Genomic DNA, 24,545 nt, shown 5'->3' with positions numbered 1-24,545 from the left:
CCACTTGGAGTCTTTTGTCCGCCTCACTGCGCCGTCCCTTCGCCAGTAGGAAACGCCCTGGAACGATGGTGGTACAGAACGGTCCCATGGTTCTGTGAGACTGCAAAAGCATTGCATCAGACCAATGCGGCTTGTCCTAGCCAATGAGTGGACGAGGCTGAGGGCGCCCCCCTCCCACCCTCAAAGACCTTAGAAACCCAGCCAGGTAGGAGAGAGCTTCCCACGCCTTTCCCTGTGGCGCACGCGCAGAGAGATCCTGCGTCCTAGAACATCAATTTGGTGACTCATCTATTAATTTACAGTGCGTCAAACCATTTTTTCAGGCCTAGTTGGAGCTGGGTGTGGGGGAGCTATCTTTCTTTTTTCACATATAGTTAAAAAAAAAGTCACGACAACAGTCTAGACAGCACAACCAAGTCACGAAGAAGTGCTCGCCTGCCTGGGGAGGGAGGGGGTTGCAGGGTTCCTGGCCTTGAGCCCAGTGGGGAAGGCAGAAAAAAAAAGATGGCCTAGGTCGTGCAGTTTGCATTGAAAATAACGAAAAAGCAAGGAAAATTACTGTGTAGCCATGTGATGAGATGAACAGGGCCAGCCAGAGCTGGGAGTCTAAAAGGCTGGCTTTCTCTGGGAGACCTTGCAAAGTGCTTAACATTATTTCAACAGACACCAGAAATGTTTACCATATTCACTTGATCATAATAACGACTGATTTTAAAATATTTTTATTATTTAAGATGTATTTCGTTTTATGTGTGTGGGTGTTCTGCTTGCATATATGTATGCACACCAATTGCGTGCCTGGTGCCCATACAGGTCGGAAGAGGACATCAGAACCTCTGGAGCTGGAGTTACAGATGGTTGTGAGCTGCCATTTGGATGCTGGGACCAGAACTTGGATCTTCTGCAAGATCAGTAAGTGCTCATAACCACCGAGCATCACTCCAGGCCCCTAGTTTAACTATGTGTAGTGTACATAGGTGGACATTTAAGAGTGGGTGTCCAAGGGGGCAAGAGGCGTCAGATCCCCTGCACCACCCACCCTACCAGTGGTGGTCTAGGAACCAAACTCTGATCCTCTGGAAAAGCAATACATACTCTTAACCACTGAACCATCCTTCAAGCCCCAAAGATATCTTTTAAGTAAATACCCTAGTGGGTTTTCCATCCAAACTTTTTATCCAAAGCCTTATTTTGCAGGACAGCTTTATCAAATCTGCATGTTCGGAAATGCCCACGGCTGATTGCCAGGAACACGGAAGGAGAGCCCTGTGGAAGTGGGCTTATCTGTACCTCAGATGAGAGTGGCACGGTGTATACAAATTTGGAAATTTGTTCAGTTTTGGTTTTGTTTGTTTTTGAGACAGGGTCTCTCTGTGTAGCCTTGGCTGTCCTGGAACTAGCTCTGTAGACCAAGCTGGCCTCGTACTCATAGAGATCCTCCTAGCTCTACCTCTTGAGTGTAGAAATTTTGTTTGTTTGTTTGTGTTTGTGGTTTTTTTTTTTTTGAGGCAGGATTTCTTTGTGTAACAGCCCTCTCGGTACTGGAACTCACTTTGTAACCGAGCTGACCTCGAACTCACAGAGCTCCGTCTGCCTCTGCCTCCTGAGTGCTGCGATTTGGACATTTCTAAAAGATCCTTTTATATATATAAGTTCCAGAACAGTTTTAGATTTGAGAAATACTGCAAAACAAAAAGAGAAGTCTTGACTACCTCACAGCCAGTTTCCTTTATTATTTACACTTCACATTAGTCAATTAAAGGACCGGTATCCAAAGTCTGTATCTTCTTTAAGCTTCTTTAGTTTTAACCGAGGGCCCTTTTCTATCTCAAGTGCACTTAATCGTCATGCCTGTCTCCTTAGGCTCCTCTTGGTCACAGCACTTTTGCAGTTTCCTTGTTTTTTGAGGCTCTGGAGTTGTCAACAGTTGAACAGTATTTTATAGAATGTCCTCTGGCTGAGAATGATCTCTTATTGTCTACTTATTAAAGAGGGTTATGGGGTTGAGGGAGGAAGACCACAAATGTTACATGCCACTTTCATTGCATCTATCAAAGGTAGATACTATCAATGGGACATCACTGTAGATCTTAACTTTGATCACCTGGCTGAGGCGATGCCTCTGAGGTTTATCTGCCCTAAAGTTAATCTTTCCCTCTGTCCTGTTCTCTGCAGAGAAGCTAAGTGTAGCCCGTGCTTTAAAAAATGAGGACTCATGCTCCTTTTACTTGCGAGGAAAGTACCTACATAAATTAACTGGAATTCTATTGCACAAAAAATCTCCCTGTTCCATAACAGCTTTTAGGGCACTGGAATTGACAGCCTTTGCTTATGGTAAGAGAGAGAATAAAGGAGTAGAGATGGTACCAGGTTGCTGTGGGATCCTTGGCAAGGACCCTTCCCTTTCTGGGTCTCTTCTTTGACAAGGCTTGAATGCTAGAGCTTAGACATCACTTTAGCTGTTCTTGGTAAATATTTTGGAGAAGAGATATAGATTCTGATGACTCTGATTCTGACCTTGATTCACCTTGTCAGAGTAAGGTAAACAGAGTTGAGACTCAGAAGGGAGGAATGTCTTAGCCAGGCATGGTGCTGCTCACCTGTAAGTACTCAGAAGGCCGAGGCAGCAAGATTACTTAAGCCCAGAATTCAAGTCCAGCCTGAGAACATAGAAATGTTCCATATAGTCTATATTCCTCAAAAGGAAAAACAAGCTATTACAAAAAGGGGACTGGGTGGTGGTGGCGCATGCCTTTAATCCCATCTCTTGGGAGGCAGGGGCAGGTGGATCTCTGGGAGTTTGAGGCCAGCCTGGTCTACAGAGCGAGTTCCAGGGCAGCTACACAGAGGGACCCTATCTCAAAACCCTCTCCCTGCAAAAAAGAAAGAAAGAAAGAAAGAAAGAAAGAAAGAAAGAAAGAAAGAAAGAAGAAAAGAAAGAGGAGTTAGGCGTGATGGTGCACACCTTTAATCCCAGCATTCAGTAGACAGAGACAGGCGAATCTCTGTGAGTTTGAGGCCAGCCTAGTTGCCTGATCTACAGAGTGAGTTACAGGACAACCAGGGCTGTTACACAGAGAAAGCCTGTCTCAAAAGAAAAACAAAAAAGGGGGATGTCTTATCCAAGACTAGAGAGTTCATAGAAAAGAAATTTAGCCAAGGCACCTTGTGGAGAATAAGGATATGTATCTCTGAACTATCGGAATCCAGTCCCAGTGAGCATGTGTGTGTGAAGGAGAAGGGAGAAGAGGTCTTAGGGGCAAAGTCCCTGGTGTGGACCAGAAAGGAAGTCAGCCTGGCAAGAATAGCCCAGTCAGTCTAACAGGGAACAAGCCTGGTTCCTCTTGCCTCAGTGTATTAAAATGAAGTAATTCCCATATCCTCTCTAGCAGGTCTCAGTCCTCCCAATTACTATTTTAGCCTGATTATTCTGGCAAAATCAGCCCAGGGGTAGCAACCGGCCTAAGATCCCAGAACAGAATCTAGCCTTGAAGCTAGTCTTTGAAGTCTAGTCTTCATCATGTTCTTCCCCAGTCAAACCCTCCGTTCTTCATACAGGCATTTGAGACTCTTCTTTATTCACTCTATCCAAAAGGGACCCTGGTCTTCTGGGACACTCTTAGGAACCCATTATGGAAGTTTACTATGGTGGGCCAGAATGTTTATGCTCTGAAGTAAAGTATGGAACAAGAGGAAGTTCTTTACCCAGAGTGACATCTTGTTACCTGTACCCTCCTTTCTCAATCTGGATCTTCAAAAACAGGGTTAGAACACTTTTAATATCAAACCTAACTCTAACATATATCATACAGCAAGCATCAGAAAACATGGTCATGGGGGCTGGAGAGATGGCTCAGAGGTTAGGAGCACTGGCTGCTCTTCCAGAGGTCCTGAGTTCAATTCCCAGCAACCACAGAGTGGCTCACAACCATCTGTACTGAGATCTGACGCCCTCCTCTGGCGTGCGGGCATACATCAAGACAGAATGTTGTATACATAATAAATACATAAATCTTTTTTTTAAGAAAAGAAAACGTGGTCATCATTAGCTGCGACTGTAAAATCAGAAACCAGGAAATGAATAATGATGGGTCCCTTGCACTCCAGGGCCTGTTCTCATGTTGAAACTACTTGTTTCTGTAGACTACACATTTTATAGCCCTCTGCCACAAAGGGTCCCAAGATCCCCTGGTGTGGTGGAAGTGCCATTCACTTTTGTAGACAGAATCAGCTTGGCAGGGACAAAACTAGATTCAGGAATGTCCCTCCTTAGGTGACCAAAAAAGCCAGCATTTGTTCACTCAATTGCTCAATTTTTTTGTCATTTATTTGTGAATTCAGTCTATAGACTTTTCTCACAAAAAAATCTTTTAAAATCAGAAAAAAACATATCTAGAATTAGAAAGAAAGCCAAATATTGAAATATTAAAATACAGAAAAATATGCTAGAGTTATATATATATGTTGCCCATGTGATTATCATGATTTTAGATGTATTTTTATTTGTGTGTATACTCGTGTGTGCTCCCAGGCATGCACTCATGTGTTCTGTGCAAAGGTGTGCAACATATGTGCTCAGGTACCCATGAAGGCCAGAGGAAAGTTTCTGATCCCCTGGAGATGGAGTTACAGGCAAGTGACATTCATACTGTCACCCAAACTAAGCTCCTCTACAAGAACAGTAAGCACCTTTAACCAATGACTCAGTCCTCTGGCTCCCAATCATCATGCTTTTCAAACATGAACTATAAATTTCAGAGATTACATATTTGAGATATCTGCAATTTTATATGATGGACAAATCTCTGATTACTACTGATGACAATCACCAATATTACTAGTACTGTCAAGGTGAGTTATTTTTTTGGTTTTTGAAAACAGTATTTCTCTGTGTAGCCTTGGCTGTCCTGGACCTCAGTCAATAGACCAGGCTGGCCTTGAACTCAGAAATCCACCTGCCTCTGCCTCCCTCGTATGTGAGTTACATTCTTTGTTGAAAACATGCTAAATGTTGCTAAACAGAGAGGGAAAACAAAGATGTAAATTTGTTCCCATCCAAGTCATTCCTCCCCGCCCCCAAGCCTTATCCCCAGACTCTCCTGGAAGATCTGTGCTACCCAAATTAAAAACCTTGCTCATAGAAGGAGACTTTCTAGTCTCCTTTTCTTCTTGAACAGCTTTCCTTTAGAAGACAGAGGGCTGGGTTTTATTCTGGGTAATTGCTGCTCAATTTCAGCCCAGTAAGTTTGCCTCTTTTGGAAGGCAGCTATGCTCACCACTATACCACCAACGCCCCACCAAGTTTGCCTCTTTAGGCCATAGCTTATTTTACTTGAATACTGACTGACTGCTTATACACCTAATTAAAAAGCCAATAAAGTCTGCCGCGTATATTGGTTCACACCTTTAATCCCAGTACTCGGGAGGCAGAGGCAGGCTTGATTTAAATGGCGAGTTCTAGGTCAGCCAGGGCTACAAAGTAGGGTCACATATTTTTTTCCTCCATGGATGGAATTAGGAACAGTGTTTACCTGGAAAGAGAAATATCTGGGCTCAGCAACTCCTACAAGTGGGTGTGGAGCTATAGGAAAATGGGAACAGAGTCGTAGTGTCTCTTAGCAAAGCGGTGTAAGGGCAAAGTGCCTACAGAAAGAAAGAAGACGTCAGGAAAGTAGGAATTCTATTCGGTGGTTTGTATTTAGCCCAGTTTCGGTTTTCCTGCGTGCTCACAAGCGACCCCCAGAAAGCCAGTCGAATGGATGGACCCAGAATGAGGAGTGATCCTTTCCTGACCAGTGTTGTTAACGGAAGGGCTTGGCTCATGAGCCAATCACACCCTCGAAAGGGTGGAGTTTTCATTAGTGCTTCCATCTCCAACCAATCTGAGGGAAGGCAGAAGCGCACTCCTCCAATGGGAGTTGAGGAGCTCGCGGTGGAGCCCCGTTACCCTGCCATCGCTCCGCTGAGCGTCGCGTGAAGCATCGGTGATCTGCGAGATCTTGCTGTGGGCCAGGTAGCCATTCTCCTGCGGCAGCTGTAGAACCTACGGAGACTAGAGGTATCCCGCTGAAAGATGGGGTGGTGGGTGAGAGGGCGGCGGGAGAGAACGATCCTAAACGCCTGTGGGGAGGGACCTGGCGCGCGCTTTTACCTGGGCGGCCTTTCAACTCGAGGTGCGTGGGTGGTGGAGGATCTTTTGCGTAGCAAGAAAAAAAAAAAAAGCGAATGCGCGAATGCTCCTGTGTCCCCTCCGGACAGCACCCGGTGAGTACCCTTGAACCCACCACCCATGCCCACCCCCTCTCTGAACCTCCCATCCCAGCCTCTGGGGAAAAGATTCCGTGCAGGTCTGCTGCTCACGTGATTGTCTGTGTTCCAGTCTTGACTCCATATTTGCCTCCCCCCAACATTTTTCTGTCTCTCTCTCTTTCTCTGAGACGTACTAAGATATACTAGACTCAGGAGGCCTAATCCTGATCAGACCAGTTAAAACCAGCTATGAAACTTTGAACTATCCACTTTCCTCATCTGGGCCTCAGTTTCATCATCCATCAAATGGGGTCTGTCTCTGCCTGAGCCAGTGCACATGCTTAGTCCCTAGAAAAATTTTTAATAAATAATGATGATCATGATTGAAAAGAATATTAATTCTCTTAGTCTGACTTTTTTTTTCCACCCTTGCCTGTCTCTGGTCCTCTTCCCCCAGGGAATCTTTTTGAATGTTCTGTCCTCTCTCTTACCTTTCCACAGTGAACCTATGTCTTTCCTATCCCTAATGTGGTTAGAGGTACACTATAACAATGAGACTGGCCCAAGGATAGGGCACAAAATGGAGCCTGGCCTTGGGCTGCTTCTAAGTCTCATTGGGGAAAGAGCCTTCTTTGTCCCTCAGTCTTCTCTATTAAACAGGTAGAGAGACACCAAGGACGGAAAGAAAATAAGATTACAAACCACTTTTTAATCAGCTCTGGTGGAGGTACATGCCTGTATTCACAGCATGCAGGAGGATTGCCACAAGTTCGAGGCCAGCCTTGGCTAACATAGTGAATTCAAAATAAATCTGTGTAAAATACTGTCTCAACCCTCCTCTATCCCCCCCACCACACAAAACACTTAATAGCCCTTATGAGTCCAAGGATCTTCTAATTATGTCTTCACCTAACGCTGAACATCTTTTCTGTCCTCATCCAGGAGCTCTTCGAGATCAGACCTTTGGAAACCACTGCCAAGTACCATCAAATTCCATCCCCATTCCCATCCTAACTTTTGAATATTCTTGCCATACCTTTGTCATTCTGACACCTATTGATCAATATCCTATCTCGATAATGTATAGTTTGAAATACCTCCTTCACTATTTTAAAATGAAGAGCATAGAAAGTAAAATCTACATGGACAATCCCTCCAAAGTGAATCTAACACTTCACTTGTAATATAAAAGAGAAAATTTTATGTTTGTTTGTTTGCTTGTTTGTTTGTTTGTTTGTTTTTCTGAGACAGGGTTTCTCTGTGTACCCCTGGCTGTCCTAAAACTCACTTTGTAGATCAGGCTGGCCTCAAACTACAGAAATCTGCCTGCCTCTGCCTCTTGAGTGCTGGGATCAAAGGTGTGCACCACTATACCAGGCTGAAGAAAAAATTATAATAAAACAGTATGCACTTCAGTACATAAATACTTGGATATGGCTTCACTAGAAGAAATAATGAAATAATCTTACACATTAGTACATGCATGTGACAACTACATGTGTATTGAGTGGTAACAATGATACAGTTCCATTTTCATAAGTGATGAGTATTTCTTCATAAAGTTCTAAACAAAAGAATGTGTAAACGTCTCATAGTTTTTGGTTGTCAGGTTTCTAGGAACAAAGGCCTCTAGCGTTACCTCCTAGATCTCTGCCTTCTTACTCCGTTGCACCTACAACTGTCTCCTTAGTGGCACTTGAATGTATTAGGCACACTTATGCCTAGGTGGTTTTGTGCTAGGGTTTCCCTTTCTTCAGAGTACTCTCCCCAAATATCCACAGGTCTCACGCCCTCACTTTCTTCAGGTTTCTATTGAATTGCTATTATTTTATATTATTGATTGATTTATTTATTATGTATACTATATTCTGTCTGTGTGTATGCCTTCAGGCCAGAAGAGGGCACCAGACCCCATTACAGATGGTTGTGGTTGCTGGGAATTGAACTCAGAACCTTTGGAAGAGCAGGCAGTGCTCTTAACCTCTGAGCCATCTCTCCAGCCCCTTGAATTGCTATTTTCTTGTTGCAGTCTCCATGGCCATCCTGCTTAAAAATTCCTCCTGGCCCCTACACTAGCCCAGCTTTAGCCCCTCGCATCGCACCTTCTTCCGTAGTACAGTTCGGTGTGGCTTAACAGTGAAAATATATTCCGAGAAAAGTATCGTTAGGTAGCTTTGTCATTGTGCAAAATATAGAGTGCTTACTCAAATTGAGACCTTTGTGGCATCACCAAACAATACGATTTTATGGGATAACCATCAATTAAGTAGGTTGTTGACTAAAACATCATTATACAGTGTGCGACTGTATGGTATTGACTTCTGTTGTGTTCGTAATTTATTCTCTTAACTCGTCACTCAATTTTAAGCTCTAGAAAAGGGAAAGGATGTTGTCTTTTTTCCCCCTCCTGGAAGATCTGTATTACCTGAAACACTACTTGGGGCATAATAGGCTTTCTTAAATAAATGTTGGTCAAATGGATAAATTTTAAATGAATAAGCAGATTGTTTTTAAAACCTAAATAAGGGTTTGGTAGGGCAGTCTAACGTTGCATGGGACCTGGTACAATTCTTTGTTATGTGGGGCTGTCTTGTGCACTTTCTTTCCTGGTCAACCCTTGAATTTTGTTTTCTAGTTATTTTCAGTGCTGGGGAGTGAACCCATGGTCTCTCACAAGCTGGACAAACACTCCACCACTAAGCAATTTTCAAGCTCTGTTTTCACAATAGTTTAGCATTTTTTAGAATTATTCCTTTTTATGTGTATGAGTGTTTTACCTCTATGTATGTACATGGACCGTGCACGTTCCTGGCGTCGAAAGAGGTCAGAAGGGAGCATCACGTCCCCAGATCTAAGTTAGGGATGATTGTAAGTCACCAATTAGATTTTGGGAACTGAACCTAGGTCCTTTGAAAGAGCAACAAGTGCTCTCAACTTCTAAGCCGCCTCTCCAGCCCTGTGTTCTCATATTTTTTAAAAAAGATTTATTTATTTCTATGTGTTTGGCCAGCATGTGCATGCAATGCCCACAGAGACCAGAAGAGGGCGTAGTATCCTCTGGAACAGGAGTTACAGGGTGGGTTGCAAGAGTAACAAGTGCTCTTAGCCACTGAGCCATTTCTCTAGTCTGTGTTTTCAGAATTTTTAAACTTTCAAATTATTAAACATTTTTGGAAGAGTTCAAATATCTCTTTAGTGAAATTACCTAAATGTTGAGGAGCTATGTAACTAGAGTGTACCTGTCAGAGTGAATAGAGGGCATTGTCATTTAGTTGTGCTTCCTTAGCTGGAACAGTTCTTTATTTTTTCTTGTCTTTCATTACTTCAGCTTTTTAATTTTTTTTTATTTTTTAAGACAGGTTCTCCGTACATAGCCCTGGCTGTCCTGGAACTCATTCTGTAGACCAGGCTGCCCTTGAACTCACAGAGATTTGCCTGCCTCTGCCTCCTGAGTGCTGGGATTAAAGGGGTGTGCCACTATACTCTGCTGACTTTGATATATTTGAAGTATCCTGGGGAGTTGTTTAATAGAATTCCGGTTTGTTTATGTGTCGTTGTGGTTATCTTAGTTTTAAGTTCTGCATTTTGCACATGAATATCAGAAGAGATGTGATGTGTTCATTATGTTTCATCAGGGGGGACTTGATAACATTTTGCCTCGGTATTCATTGTTTTGCTTTGACTGCTTGTTCAGTGTGATGCCTGCCAGGTTTCTTTACTATAATTACATTCATACACTGCATCACAATGTTCCGATCAATGAGAAAAATATGACACTGGTTTTATAAGATTAATTATCTAGTGACACCGTAGACATTGATCTGTATAAGTAAGTACATTCTGATAAAAATAACGAGTTCCTTAGAACATGTCTCTGTTGTTAAGCAACTCATAACTGTACTTATATTGCATTTATTTCTCTCTCCTTTTATTAATTGTGTGTATGGGTACACACATGCCACAGCACATGTGTCGAGGTCAAAAGTCAACTTGTAGGAATATGTCTTTCTCTCCTTACCTCATGTGTGCCCTGGGGATCAAACTCGGATTATCAGGCTTGGCCACAAGCACATTTACCTGCTGAGCCCTCTTACCGGCCCCAAACTCTGCACACATACATGCATGTGTATGCCTGTCTGTGTGTTTGCTGCTAAGGACAGACTCCAGGAATGCTGAGCAATGCCCCCAAAGCCGTCGTTTTTCTTCTGTATAACTAATAAGTGATTTATATTAAGATACTCTTTCAAATCTTAAAGCATCCACTGCCCCCTCTGTGTTAGTTGTAAATATACATAACATGCAGCTGCCCCTGCCACTCTTCTCCTAGAAGAGTCTGACCACGTGAGCTCTCACTTCCCTCCCTGTCTGCCTGGTGCTGGGCATCTAATCCAGGGCCTCGCACATGCTGCTCAGAGGTCTTTCTACAGCGCTAGTCACTGCCATCCACTTTTTTAAAAAATATTTATTTATTGGTTTATTATGTATACAGTATTCTTCCTGCAGGCCTCATTACAGATGGTTGTGAGCCACCATGTGGTTGCTGGGAATTGAACTCAGGACCTTTGGAAGAGCAGGCAATGCTCTTAACCACTGAGCCATCTCTCCAGCCCCTGCCATCCACTTTTGAAAAATATCCTTCTAGCCTCACTGTAGCTGATCTTAATAGACCCAGAGATGGCCTTTGTCATATCTCATCTAGCAGCTCTGTGACCCACTCTCCTAGCACCCAGAATGACAGTTTTGTATCTTCTCTCTTCTGAAATCTCCATGCTCTGATCTTCATCAGAAGCTTTCTGCTTTTAAAGCTATCAGAATAAAATGTCCATCACTCGTGAGGCTGAAGCACGAGAACCATCAGTTCCAGGCAAGGTCCTGGCTCATAAAGGAGAAAGGAGGTCCATAGATTCCCACCATCCTCCACATAACATGCTTTCTCTATTATTATAGATTGGTTATTTTTTGCTGTGATTAAAATCTAATCTTTCCACTTTGATTTTTTTTAAAAAAAAGCCCCATATTCACTTTGTGTTTTTTTCCCCCAAGACAGGGTCTCACTGTACAGCTCTGGCTGTCCTAGAACTCACAGGGATCCCTCTGTGCCTTCCAGGTTCTGGGATTAAAGATGCGTGCCACTACGCCCGACAAAAGCCCCTCATGCTCTTGAAGACATCGCTTCACCGTTCTCTCTTTTCTGTGAAATCACTTGTCAGAAGCACCCAAATATTCTATTACTGCTTCCCATTTTTTCTGTCTCATGTTTCTGGTGCTGGGAATTGAACCATCTCACATGCTAAGCACACACTTTACCACTAAGCTACACCACCACCTACTTACATCTTTTTTTTGTTACAACTTCATTGAGATCTATTTTACAGACCATGAAATTTACCCTACTGCTAAGCTATCTCTCCAACCTGTAAAATAAAATCTTTTAAAAAATTTTTAAAAATACCAAAAGGTATTAGATAACCAATCAGGGGCTTTTATCTCTGGAGAAGACTGATTCCTTCTCTCAGCAGTCAGTAATTGCCTGATTGTAGGAGGGGGTGTTGTGAGGTTCCCCATTCACATTGGCACATCAACTGGTATTGTCATTATCTGGGTCTTTTTCAGGCAACCATACTGTTGACATTTCATGGGTGCAGCTCCTCTCTCTCTCTTTCTCTCTCTCTCTCTCTCTCTCTCTCTCTCTCTCTCTCTCTCTCTCTCTCTCTCTCTCTCTTCCTCCCTCCCTCCCTCCCTCCCTCTCTCATACACACACACACCTGATATAGTCACACATATGCACACATATATGATACAATCTCAGAGCAGACTTCCTGATCCTCTGGTTTTTACTTTTTCTGCCCCCTCTTCCAGAATGGTCCCTGAACCTTAGATGTAGGAGTTGTTGCTGGTTTGGTGGGGTTGTTTGTTTAGGGGCTTTTTGGTTTTTGAGAATTTTTGTGTCTGTGTTCATCATGGATATTGATCTTCAGTTTTTTTATTGTGTCCTTATCCAGTTTGGGTATCAGAGTAATATTGGCATCATAAAATGAGTTTAATAGTGTCCATTCCCTGTATAGTTTATGAAAACAGTTTGGGAGCATTAGTGTTACTTTTCTCTAAAAGCTGGGTAGAATTCACCAGTGAAAACATTCAGTTTGGAGTTTTCTTTGCTGGGAGACTCTTGTTACTGCTTTCATTTTGTAAGTTCTTAATGGATCTGTTTAAGTTGCTTGTATAACTTGGATTTCATTTTCGTACATCACATGTATCTTTAGAGTTTGCTCTAGAGTTTCCAGGGGCTTGGGAACATAATTGTGGTTTCAGAGTATTTAATCTCTTTGTTTGTTTTTGAGACAGGGTCCCTCTGTGTAGCCCTCACTGAACTAGAACTTGCTATATAGATCAGCATGTTCTTTCCAGGTCCTTCTGCTGCTGTCTGCGAAGCGCTGTGATTGTGCCACTATGCCTGATTCGAGTAGAATTGCAAAATATTCCCTAATAAGAGGCAAGCGGATCTCTGTGAGTTTTAGACCAGCCTGGTCTACATAGTGAGTTCCAGGCCAGCCAGGGGTACATGATGAGGCCCTATCTCAAAAAAAAAGGTATGCCCTAATAATCCTCTGGATTTTATTGGAATTAGTTATAATATCCCCCTTTCCACCTTTGATTTTATTAATTTTCATATTTCTTGTCTTTAGTTTGGCCAAAGGTTTGTTGGTCTTGTTTTTTTTTCAAAGAAAACTCTGTTTCACTGATTCTTTGTATTGTTCTTTAGTGTCATTCATTTCTGCCCTAATCTGTCTGTCTCTCTGTCTCTCTCTCTCTCTCTCTCTGTCTCTCTGTCTCTGTCTCTCTCTGTCTCTCTCTCTGTCTCTCTCTCTCTCTGTGTGTGTGTGTGTGTGTGTGTGTGTGTGTGTGTGTGTGTGTGTGTGTACATACCAAGCAGGACAGAAAAGGGCCTTGGATTCCCTGGAACTGGAGTTTATAGTGGTCATGAGCCACTTTGTAGGTGCTGGAAACTAAACCCAGATCGTCTGCAGGAGCAGCAAATGTTCTTAAGTGGGGCATCTCTAAGATGCCCTCCTTAGGAAGGTTTTTAAAAGAAGTTATTGTGATTTTTTTTTGTATTTGTTAAACCTTGCTTTGTATCCTAAACGGTGTTCTAGTGTAGAGAAGGTTCCTAAGAAAAACACATGTTCTGCATCTATTGAATAGACCATTTGCTTGTTAGCTCCATTTGATCTATGGTTAATTTAGTTCTGAAGTTTCTTGGTTGATTTTTTGTTGTTGTTGTTTTTTCGAGACAGGGTTTCTTTTGTAGCTCTAGAATGGAACTCACTCTGTAGACCAGGCTGGCCTCTAACTCGCAGAGATCTGCCTGCCTCTGCCTCCTGAGTGCTGGGGTTAAAGGCATGCGCCATGACCACCTGGCTTGTTGGTTGATTTTAGTTTGGATGACTTAGCTAAAGATGAAAGTGAGTAATTATGTCAACCACCCACTATTATTGCATCAGGACCTCTCTGACCTTTATGCCCATTAGTGTTTGTGTGATGGAATTGAGAAAGAACCCCATTATATGTTCATGTATTTACCATTGTTATATCTTTGTGGTGGTTTAAATGAGAATGGCCCCCATAGGCTCATATTTTAAATGCTTGGTCCCAAGTTAGTGGGAGAGTTTGGGAAGGATTAGTATTTTTCTAATTTTGATTTGAAATCCACTTTATCCAAGTTAGAATAATTATGGCAGCTTTTTTCAGCTTCCATTTGCTTGAACAATTGACTTTCTTGCTTTGGATTTCAGTCTGTGAGAGTCTGCCAGCGACACCAGATCTTGGGATGGTGGGGTGGGTTTGGTTTGGTTTGGTTTGGTTTTTGTTTTTATTTTTATTCAGTCAGCTAATTTCCTACTTTCAACTGGAAAACTAAGATAATTTCTACTAAAGGTTATTTTCTAATTCTTATCATTTTGTTGTATTTTTTTCTTCTGGCCACTGAAATCATCAAGTGCTCTTTTCTATTTCCCTAGTTATTGTTGGGGACTTTCTGGTTGCTGTATTGGATATAGGATTCTTTCCTAGTTCTTCATCCTCATGGAATTCTCTGCTATGCTTTCATCATTGGTTGTATTTCTTCCTCCTCTGTGTTTAAGATTTTTTTTTAACATCTTCAAGTTCTGGCATGGTGGTTATGAATCGCTTTCTTTCGTGTTTGTATGGAAATAACCTCCTTTCTATTTCAGTTTTAAAAGATGACTTTGATAGACTGGTAGTTGCTTACTTTCACAGACTGAAATACATACACTATCTTGTATTGATAAGTGGTTTGATGTTATTCTAATGTATTTCCATTTGTGGGTGAGTTGAGTTTGAGTTTTCTCTTATAGCTTCTTTGTTTTGTAGTTTTGAAAATATTTTTTGAGAACAATTTCTCATGTAACCCAGGCCATCCTTGAACTGACTATGTAGCCAAGGATGTCCGTGAACTCCTGAACCTACTGTATCAACTTCCCAATTATTGGGATTACAGAAGTGAGCAGCAACATTCACCTCTAATTTTCTTCAAAAAGGGCTTAGTCATATTAGATCAAACTTTAAGATTTTTTAATATGCCACTGGATTTGGCTTGTATTTTTTATGTTTGTTTACAGGATATATGTACCATTTTCTCATAATGGCTTTATCTGGTTTTAGCTTTGGAGGCATTTTTTTTCCCTTTAGAATGACTTGACAACTATTTCCTCTTCCCTTAGTTTTGCAAAAGATTTGTGAAAAATTGTGTGCTGGTTAATATCAATTGCCAACTCGACAGGATCTAGAGTCCCCTAGGAGACATGATTGCGCATGCCTGTGAGGGATTATCTAGATTGGGTTAAGTGCGGTGGGAGGACCCACCCTGAATATGGGCAGTACCACCCCATGCTCTGGGATCTAGGACTGAATGAAAAAGAGAACGTGAACTTAACACAAGCAGTCACTACTCTCTACTTCCTACTTGTGGCTCTAATCTAAAGAGCTGCCTCAAGCTTCTGTCAATGCCACACCTTTCCCCATCCTGATGAACTGTAGCCTTGACCTCTAAGCCAAAATAGACATTTCCTTCTCTAAGTTCCTTTGGTCAGGCATTTTGTTGTAGCAAGGAGGGCGGTAACTAGTACAGACTGCTGTTTGTTTTGTACGTTTCTTTTGGTTCTTCCGTTCTTCAATTTCTTTTTTGTGTTAAATGTATTCTGTCTACTATAACCTTTTAATTCCTTTGTAACTATGCTTTTTTTTAATTGCAACTTGAACCAGCCTACTTTGGATGGGAGGGAAAGAGGGGTTTTCTACCATGTAAGTCTGATTCCTCCCATGTCTATCATAGTATTGTCATAAGAACTGTCAATAGGGGGCTGGAGACGTGGCTCAGTGGTTAAGGGCACTGACTGCTTTTCCAGAGGACCTGGGTTCAGTTCCCAGTACCCACCATGGCAGCTCACAACTGTCTGGAACTCAAGTTCCAGAGGATTTGACACCCATTGCAAAACACCAATGTACATAAAATAAAAGTAAAAAAGGAACTGTCAATAGTTTTAATAGTATTTCCTTTATGCAGTTTTTTTAAACAGAATAAAAATCATAAACAAAAATACTTTGCTTCGTATAATCTGTGTACTTATCTTCAGGTTAATACTTAAATTCTTTAATTTCAACATGAATTAGTGTTTCTTGTAAATCTGATAGCAACAAGTTTTATGTTTTGTTTATCTTAAACTTTTTTCATCTTCATAGGACACCAATGCTGGATATAGAATTTTAAGTTGATGATATTTTTCTTTTACTATTTTGAAGTTGTCAGAATACCATCTTCTAGCCTCATGGTTTCTGAAGAGAGGCAATTGTTAGTCTTAAGTCATTTTCATTTTTATTTCATTAAAAAAAAAAATCACTTCATCCAGACTTCCCGAAAAACTTTCAGACTAATCAGAATGAAGAAAGAGGATGGGGATGTGCTTCTTTATCTTTCTTCTTCTCTTATATAGTACATCCCAGTCACGGTGTCCCTCCTTCCACTCCTCCCTGCTCCCCCAGATCTCCTCCTCCTGGATAATGCTTCTTACAGTGTATGTTCTTGAATGAAAAGTTTAAAAAGACAAAACGGAACTGATATAATTAATATGATAGCTATATAATATAAACAACACACTTAATAGAGTGTAAAGTGGCAGTAAACTATTAAAGAACTACATGCAAAATGAAAATAATTGGCAGCAAGCTACTCCCATGAAACAAACACTGATTGATGTCTGTACTTTCCAGGTTTGCTCTTAACTTTCCATTGTAAAGCCACTGATCATTGAGGCTTCTTTCAAGTATGAGGTTTTTAACATTAATTATACTTTCAGGACTAGGGATACAGGTCAGCGGTGACGCGATTCAGCACTCGCCTGGCAGTCCTGAGCTGCAAGTTCTGTTCCAAGCACTGCAAAAGGGTCCACATATAGACCTTTGAAATTACCTTCTACCTAAAAAATAAATAAGGCCCAGCAAGATGCGTCGTGAGTCAAGACAATTGCCCCAGGTGACCTGAGTTTGATTCCTAGAACCTACATAAAGGTGGAAGGAGAAAAGGACTCAACAGAGCTGTCCGCTGACCTCCACATGCATACCGTGGTGCGCACGTGAATGCTCACACACACACACACACACAGAGAGAGAGAGAGAGAGAGAGAGAGAGAGAGAGAGAGAGAGAGAGAGAGAGAGATAATTTATTACCCTCTACCCCCCACCCGCCTCTCTGCCAGCACATCGTTGCTAAAGCGGACAGTGATGTGGGGTGCTATCTAATGGGGAAACAAAGCAAACCCTTCCATTTCTAAAATGTCAAGTCCCAGCCAATGGAAATGAAAGGATTTAAGTGGTCAGATGTCACCATTTGTAGTGGCAAAATGCAAAGTATGAAGATAATTTAACTAAAACTCCATTCCTTTCTCTCAAGCAACAAGTATTCCCAAGACTAGCACTAAGTGGTATTTAATTCGCTGTGCATACAGAGCTACAGAAACTTAGATTTGCTCTGAAACATCCAACCTCATTAAATACTGCCTCCTATTTCCCAGTTTAATTTGTTAACAATCCCTTATGGGGAAAAGAAATATTTTCCACTTTTCAGAATTCTTTGTGAGTGCTTGGAGCTGCACCCAAGTTTTCTGCAAGTGCATTAAGTACTTAAGACCCCGAGTCGTCTCTCCAGCCCCAGGGTTGATGATTTTTCATTGATCTTCTGTCTGGCAATAGTTTTAAAAGTCTAATTTATTTAAATATGTAGAGCTAGCCCTGCTCTCGTTCAGTTTCCATTTCTGTCATTTCACGTTCAGTCCATGTGTGTCCTTAAAGATTGAACATCTTATAAGCAGCTCATAACTGGGTATAGTTTTGTTACTCCAGTTAGCCTTTTGATTGGAGACTTTAATCTACTTAAACTCAAGTTAATTATAAGAGGGTTTTTTTTTGTAACTCATGTGGTTCTTTTTACTTTTTAAAATTTATTCTTCTCTCACATATTACACCCCCACTGCAGTCTCTCCTCCTTCGGCCCCTCTTCACTCCCGCCATCCATTCATTCTTCCTCCTCTATTTCCCTTCAGAAAAGGGCAGAGCTCCCATGGATGCCAGCCAGCCATAGGACATCAAGTGAGACTAGGAACCTCTCCTCTCGTTAAGGCTAGACAAGGCAATCCCATAGGAGGAAAGGCTCCCAAAAGCAGGCCCTTGTGTCAGAGGCAGCCCCTGCTCCCACTGTTAGGAGTCCCACAAGAGGACTAAGCTACACAACTTTAATATACATGCAGAGTGCCTCGGTCAGTCCCGTGCAGGCTCCCTGGTTGTCACTTCAGTCTCTGTGAGCCCCTATGAGCCCAGGTTAGCTGATTCTGCGGGGTTTCTTGTGTCTTGACCCCATCAAGGCTAATTTAAGCTGATAGCAGCTTTGATTGGATTAGGTAACTATGCTTACATTTCATTCTCACTACGTCTCAATTTTTGATGTCACAGCCTACATTTTTGTATTGCGTGTTTGTTAAATTGTTGCACTATTCTTTTAACATTTTGTCTCTTAATATAGTAAAGGTAAAAGATTAAAGAACTCCCTTTAGCATTTCTTAAAAGACAGTTATGGATGACTAACTTCCTCTGCTTTTGTTTGTCTGGGGAAGTCTTATATCTCTCCATCTGTGAAGAACAACTTTGCCAAGTACAATCTTCTGGATTGGGAAGGCTTGGTTTGGTTGACTTTAGCAGACTGACTAGTGACCCTCTTTCTTTCCTGCTGACGAATCTGATGCCACCCTTATTACAGCTCTCTGTGTGTTGCTTTTTTTTTGACACTTTTAGAATCCTTTGTTCTTGGTTTCTGATGATTAACTCTGTCTTTCTCAAGTCCTCTTTGCATTGGATCTGATTGACTCTCTTGGACTTTCCCATACTTAGATAATTATATCTTTTGTAAAAAGTCAAAGCATTTTCTATTCTTTCTTTCAGTTCTTTGTCCCTTTGTCTTTCTCTTCTCTGTCATGTACTTATGTCCTTTTGATGTTGTCCCATAAGCTTCTTCATTTTCATTCTTTTATTCTACTCTGACTATATATTTTCAAATAGAGTGCCTTTGGGTTCACGGATTATTTCCTCTTTTGGATTCTTTTGATTCTCTGTATTATAAACTTTAGTGATTGCATTTTTCCACTCCAGAATTTTTGTTTGATTTTTTAAGAATAATTTCTGGGGGTTGGAGAGATGGCTCGGCGGTTAAGGGCATTGCCTGCTCTTCCAAAGGTCCTGAGTTCAATTCCTGGCAACCACCTGGTGGCTCACAGCCATCTGTAATGAGGTCTGGTGCCCACTTCTGACCTGAAGGCATACATGCAGATAGAATATTGTATACATAATAAGTAAATTTTTTTTAAAAAAAGAATAATTTCTGTGGCTTTGTTAATTTTTCCTTTTGGTCACTTAGTGTTGGCTTGCTAACACTGAATTGTTTTCCTCTCTATTATCATTGGCTGTCAATGAGCTTTTCAATAATTATATTGAACCCTTTTCAGATAGTCCTAAATCTCTTCTTTACAATTGGTTGCTGGTGCTTTCCTTGACTACTATACCACTGTGTTTCTCTGATTGTTCTTGAGCCCTGTGACTATGGTTTTGTGTCTGTACATTTGAAGAAGTAGGGTCTTATTTCCATCGTTCCAAAGTGGCTTTTTCTGTGGCAGTGCATTCCTGGTCAGTATGTTTATTGGACAAGCTTAGTGTGGCAAAGTTTGTTCCTGATACCTGGGTTACTAAGGTGAACCTCATGCCTGGGTCTGTGTTATTAAGTCTAGAACCTTGGATGCAAGAGCACTGACCTGTTGATTGGGTCTGAAGCTGTAGGCTTAGAGCTTATATCCATGGGTTTCCTCAAATAGGAGCTTGAGGTCTAGGTTTACAGAGTCTACTGGGTACTAGGGTGAGCCTTGAGCTTGGGTCTGCAGAAGCCAGCCAGGATTTTGGACGGTGTATGGTCTGTTAGCATGTGCCTAAATCTCATCAGTGAGATCTGGCATAGCACAGGAACAGTCTTGCGATCTGAATCTGTGGGGCTAGGGATCTAGATTCTGGATCTATAAGACCTAAAGCTTGCATCTACAGAGACTGGCCAGGTACTACTGCCTGCTGGGGTAAGCATGATCCTGTCTATGCTGAAGAAGACTTAGGAGCCTGAAACCTTGGGGGCTGACTTAGATCCTGGGTAGGACTGGTACTAGGCAAGTATAGGGCATAGATCTCCGGGGCTCAGCCTAGCATTGAAGTCTGCATGGATATACTTCCACCTTCATTCTGTTAGAATAGCCTAGACTATGGGTCTTATAGAATGTAGAGATATAGGGGCCAACCTATCACTAAGCAGGCCTAGAACATGTGTCTGTGGCCCCAGCTTGGTAACTACAGTCAAAAGGGCTAACCTTAGGATGAGGCAGGCCTGAGGCTACAAAGGCTGGCCCACTGCTAGGGTGGACCTGAAGTGCGGGACCCAGTGTCACTGGGGCATGAGTAACTATGAAGTAAACTAAGCATGTGAGGTCTGGCCTGGTACTTGGACAGGTTTGAGTCTTTGGCCATTCTGGTACCTGTGACCACTTGAGTTCTAGTATTGGGTTGGTTCCGAACCTATCAGGAACAAGTAGCCTGAAGCTTTGGGGAATATGGCGCCAGGATGGGCCTTGATGCTATCATCAGGTACTGACCTAGAGTCATCGACTGTGGTAGATGCCCAGAGCTGGACTTTACTGGAATCAGCTCAGTTTGGGTATCCAGAACAAGGCTATCGGCTGTGTTTGGGGGATGAATGAACGCTGTGATACAGAACTGGCCTTTCTGCATGTCTTCAGTGTGTCTTCTTATTCTCTACGCCAGGTACTGGAGCCTGCCGCCTGCTTTCCTTAACATGAATAATAGTGGTTTCATGTAAGGGAAGACAAATGATAGAAAGTCGCACTCTGCCATCTTGGTGACATCTGGATTCTCTAGATTTTTTTAATATTTTTAAAGACTTAGTTATTTATTATGCATACAATGTTCTGCTAACATGTACATGCCAGAAGAGGGCACCAGATCTCATTATAGATGGTTGTGAACCACCGTGTGGTTGCTGGGAATTGAACTCAAGACCTCTGGAAGAGCAGCTGGTGCTCTTAACCTCTGGGCCATCTATCCAGTCCCCTGGATTCTCTAGATTTTGTTCAGACTGTTTTGTTTTGGTTTTTGTTACTGCTGTTATATGTGAGTATTCTTGGTTGTTGCTATGTATTTATTAAATTCTGGATACTAATTCTATGGATTCTGTATTTTCTGTATTGTATTATGTGGCTCCTGAGTTTTCTTTCAACATACTTTCAGTTCTTGTTTTTATTTTTAAGCATGGATTACTAAGGATCAGGCCTAGGTGAATAAGTTTTGTAATCAGCCAATGATTGCTGAGAAAAATCTTAAATATTTATCTGTATATTTTTCACTTTTGTTGTGAAGATCTGTGTATGAAAACATACCTACATATTTCAGAGAGTTTACGAGACCACCTAAGTTTTCATTTTCTGGTTGCACAGGGCCTTCACACTTAGACAGAAATGAGTGACTTTAGTCTTTGCCTATTTTCCTGTGCATACACATGGCCTTGCCTACAGCCCATAAAATCCTTAGTAATATATCAGAGCTCTTCAAAGTTCTGGTTGTATCAGTCTAAAGTTTTCTTTTCATGTCAGGTCTGATGACTTTTAATCCTGGCACTCTGGAGGCAGAGGTGAGGCTAGCCTCATCTACCCATTTTTTTTTTTTTTGGTTTTTCGAGACAGGGTTTCTCTGCAGCTTTTAGAGCCTGTCCTGGAGCTAGCTCTTGTAGACCAGGCTGGCCTCGAACTCACAGAGATCCGCCTGCCTCTGCCTCCCGAGTGCTGGGATTAAAGGCGTGCGCCACCACCGCCCGGCTCATCTACCCATTTTATCCCTTTAAATTCCCAAGGTGGTAAAAGACATCGTCTAGAACTTGGTCACCTTTGAGACCGGTAGAAAGTTCACAAAGGGAATAGCCACAATGACAGTGCTATAAACCCTACTGTTTCTTCAAGAGTCAGTAGTCTCTGTAAATGGAGACTGCACTTTTGTTTCCCAGCCCCCCAGACCCGAATAATCCCACAGAAACTATATTAATTACAACACTGTTTGACCAATGGCTTAGGCCTATTCTTAGCTACCTCTTACATCTTAAATTAATCCATTTCTATTATTGTGTTTTTTACCATGAAGTTTGTGGTTTGTTACCTCGTATCTTGCTTCTTGGATGGCTACATGGCATCTGCCTAACTCTTCCTTCTTTCTTCCTCTATTGCTGCTTGGATTTCCTACCTTATTAATATTCTGCCCTGCCATAGGCCAAAGCAGCTTCTTTATTAACCACTGGTAATAAAACATATTCACAGCATCAAGTCTCTTGGATCATTTTCACTTCATTGTATGACTATGGTTAATTGCCACAGTTTTGAAATGATTTGATTGGTTTGCCCATTTTTTTAGTGTGTGTGGGGGGGGAGTGAGTTCATTAAAGTCCTTTCTCGACCATTCTGTGTATTTCCTAATTCTCCCATTTTAAAAATAAGTGTTTTGGAGGTGTGGGTGCATTTGTGCGTGCAGGTGGGTGTGGGTATAGATGTGAGTATATGTGGGTGCTGGTGATGGAATCCAGGGCCTTATACATGATAGGCAGATGGTTAGCCCTAGCGCTCAGGTGTTTTTAAGAATGATTTTTATATTTTAAATTATATGTGTAGCTCTCTGTGTGGGTGTATACACAGGAGTGCTGGTGCCTGTGGAGCCCAAAAGAAGGTATCATATGTTAGATATGGGACTGAAGAGATGGTTCGGTAGTTAAGAGCCTTTGGTGATCTTGAAGAGAAGTTGAGTTCAGTTCCCAGCACCTTCATCAGGCAATTCACAACCACCAATAACTCCAGCTCTAGGGGTTATGTCTTAGTCAGGGTTTCTATTGCAACGATAAAACACTAGTCAAAAGCAAGTTGGGGAATAAAAAATTATTTTTACATTTTAGAAATCTCAGATTATACTCTATCACTGAAGGAAGTCAGGACAGGAACCTAGAGCCAGGAGCTGATGCAGAGGCCCTAGAGGAGTGCTGCTTACTGGCTTGCTCGTCACAATTTTCTAAGCTCTTTGTTTGTTTGCTTGTTTGCTTGTTTGTTTGTTTTTCAAGACAGGATTTCTCTGTGTAGCCCTGGCTGTCCTGGAACTCACTCTGTAGACCAGACTGGCCTCGAACTCAGAAATCTGCCTGCCTCTGCCTCCCAAGTTCTGGGATTAAAGGCATGTGCCAACACCACCCAGGGACCACCAGCCCTAAAATGCCCACAGTGATCTGGGCCCTCCCACATTGATCATTAGTCAGGAAAATTACTTCACAGGCTTGCCCATAGGCCAGTCCGGTGGGAGCATTTTCTCAGTTGAGGTTCCCTCTTCCCAGATGACTCTAACTTGTGTCAAATTGATAGAAAAATAACCAGGACAGAGTCTAGTGCTCTCTTCTGCCCTCTGCAAACACCTAAACACACATGGCATACACTCACAGACATGCACACATACACATAAATAAAACTAAAGATAAATACTTATTTGTTTATTTATGTGTATGTGTGTGTTTCTCGATGTGGGTTTGTGCTTCTGAGTACAGGTTTTGTGGAAGCCAGAAGAAGGCGTTGGATCCTCCTGGAGCTGGAGCTACAGGCAATTGTGAACCAAGCAAGGTTGCTGGTAACTGAAGTTGGGTCCTGTGGAAGAACAGGATGAACTGTTAACTGCTGAGCCATCTCTCCAGCCCCAAAGGTAAATCTTTTAAAAATACCTTTTAAATTATGTTCAATAAATGAAAAAAGAATCTATATTATACAGATGGGTTATAAAGATAATTTATTGAAAACTCAAGAACCTACCACTCCGTGTAAGAGCAGCATTAATGATAGTATCTATCTATGTGTCCCATGTCCCTGCCTGTCTGCCCCATCAAAATCACCACTCCTAGCCAGGCATGATGGTACTTGTCTTTAATCCCAGCACTGGAAAGGCAGACATGGGGGATCTCTGTGAGTTTCAGGCCAACCAGGACTACATAGTGAGACCTTTTCTTAAAAACAAGTTGCCACTGGGGTTGGAGAGATGACTCAGTAGTTAAGAGCTCTGGCTGCCCTTCCAGAGGACCCGGGTTCAATTCCCAATAGCCACATGGCAGCTCACACCTGCCTGTAACTCTAGTTCCAGGGGATCTGATACCCCTACACAGACAAACATGCAGGCAAAACCCAATGCACATAAAATTTTAAAAAATACTAAACCAGCTAGCAGTTAGGCACACCTTAAAAAAACAGGTTGCTACCCCTAAATTTGTGTTTCACATTATCCTGCTGTTTTGGACATGTGGATTTTTTTTTTCAAATTTGTGAAACTATTTAACTAATACATTGCATGTTGGCTTGGTTGTAAGCTTTTGGAAAATAGTATCATACTTGTGTGACTTTTTTTTTTGGAAAGACATGAGCAAACGTCTCTTCACCCCAGATAGGACACTGACAATGGACTAAAACTATTCCACCCAAGTCTAGCTTGATGGTCTCTAGCTGCTTCTCTCCTTGCTTTGACAAAGCCACCTAAGGGAGGAAAGGGGTGTTTTGATGCGCACTTTGAGTAGAGCCTGTCATTTGTCTTCATTTGCTTTCTATTGCTGTGGCAAACAC

The 24,545-nt window shown here is 41.9% G+C and overlaps 1 long non-coding RNA gene across 1 annotated transcript in view; it reads left to right on the top strand.

The window, feature by feature from the left end:
* Positions 1–5,925: 5,925 nt before the first annotated feature.
* Positions 5,926–24,545, top strand: part of LOC119804706 — a 32,261-nt gene continuing 13,641 nt past the window's right edge. Inside the window, exons 1-2 of the long non-coding RNA XR_005283835.1 lie at positions 5,926–6,058; positions 23,489–23,640. This is a non-coding gene — a long non-coding RNA (uncharacterized LOC119804706). The remainder of the gene's footprint in view (positions 6,059–23,488; positions 23,641–24,545) is intronic.

Source organism: Arvicola amphibius, chromosome X, assembly GCF_903992535.2.
Source record: "Arvicola amphibius chromosome X, mArvAmp1.2, whole genome shotgun sequence".
Lineage (NCBI taxonomy): Eukaryota > Metazoa > Chordata > Mammalia > Rodentia > Cricetidae > Arvicola > Arvicola amphibius.
The sequence above is the reverse complement of the archived record's forward strand: the minus strand, read 5'-3'. Positions and strand labels throughout refer to the sequence as shown.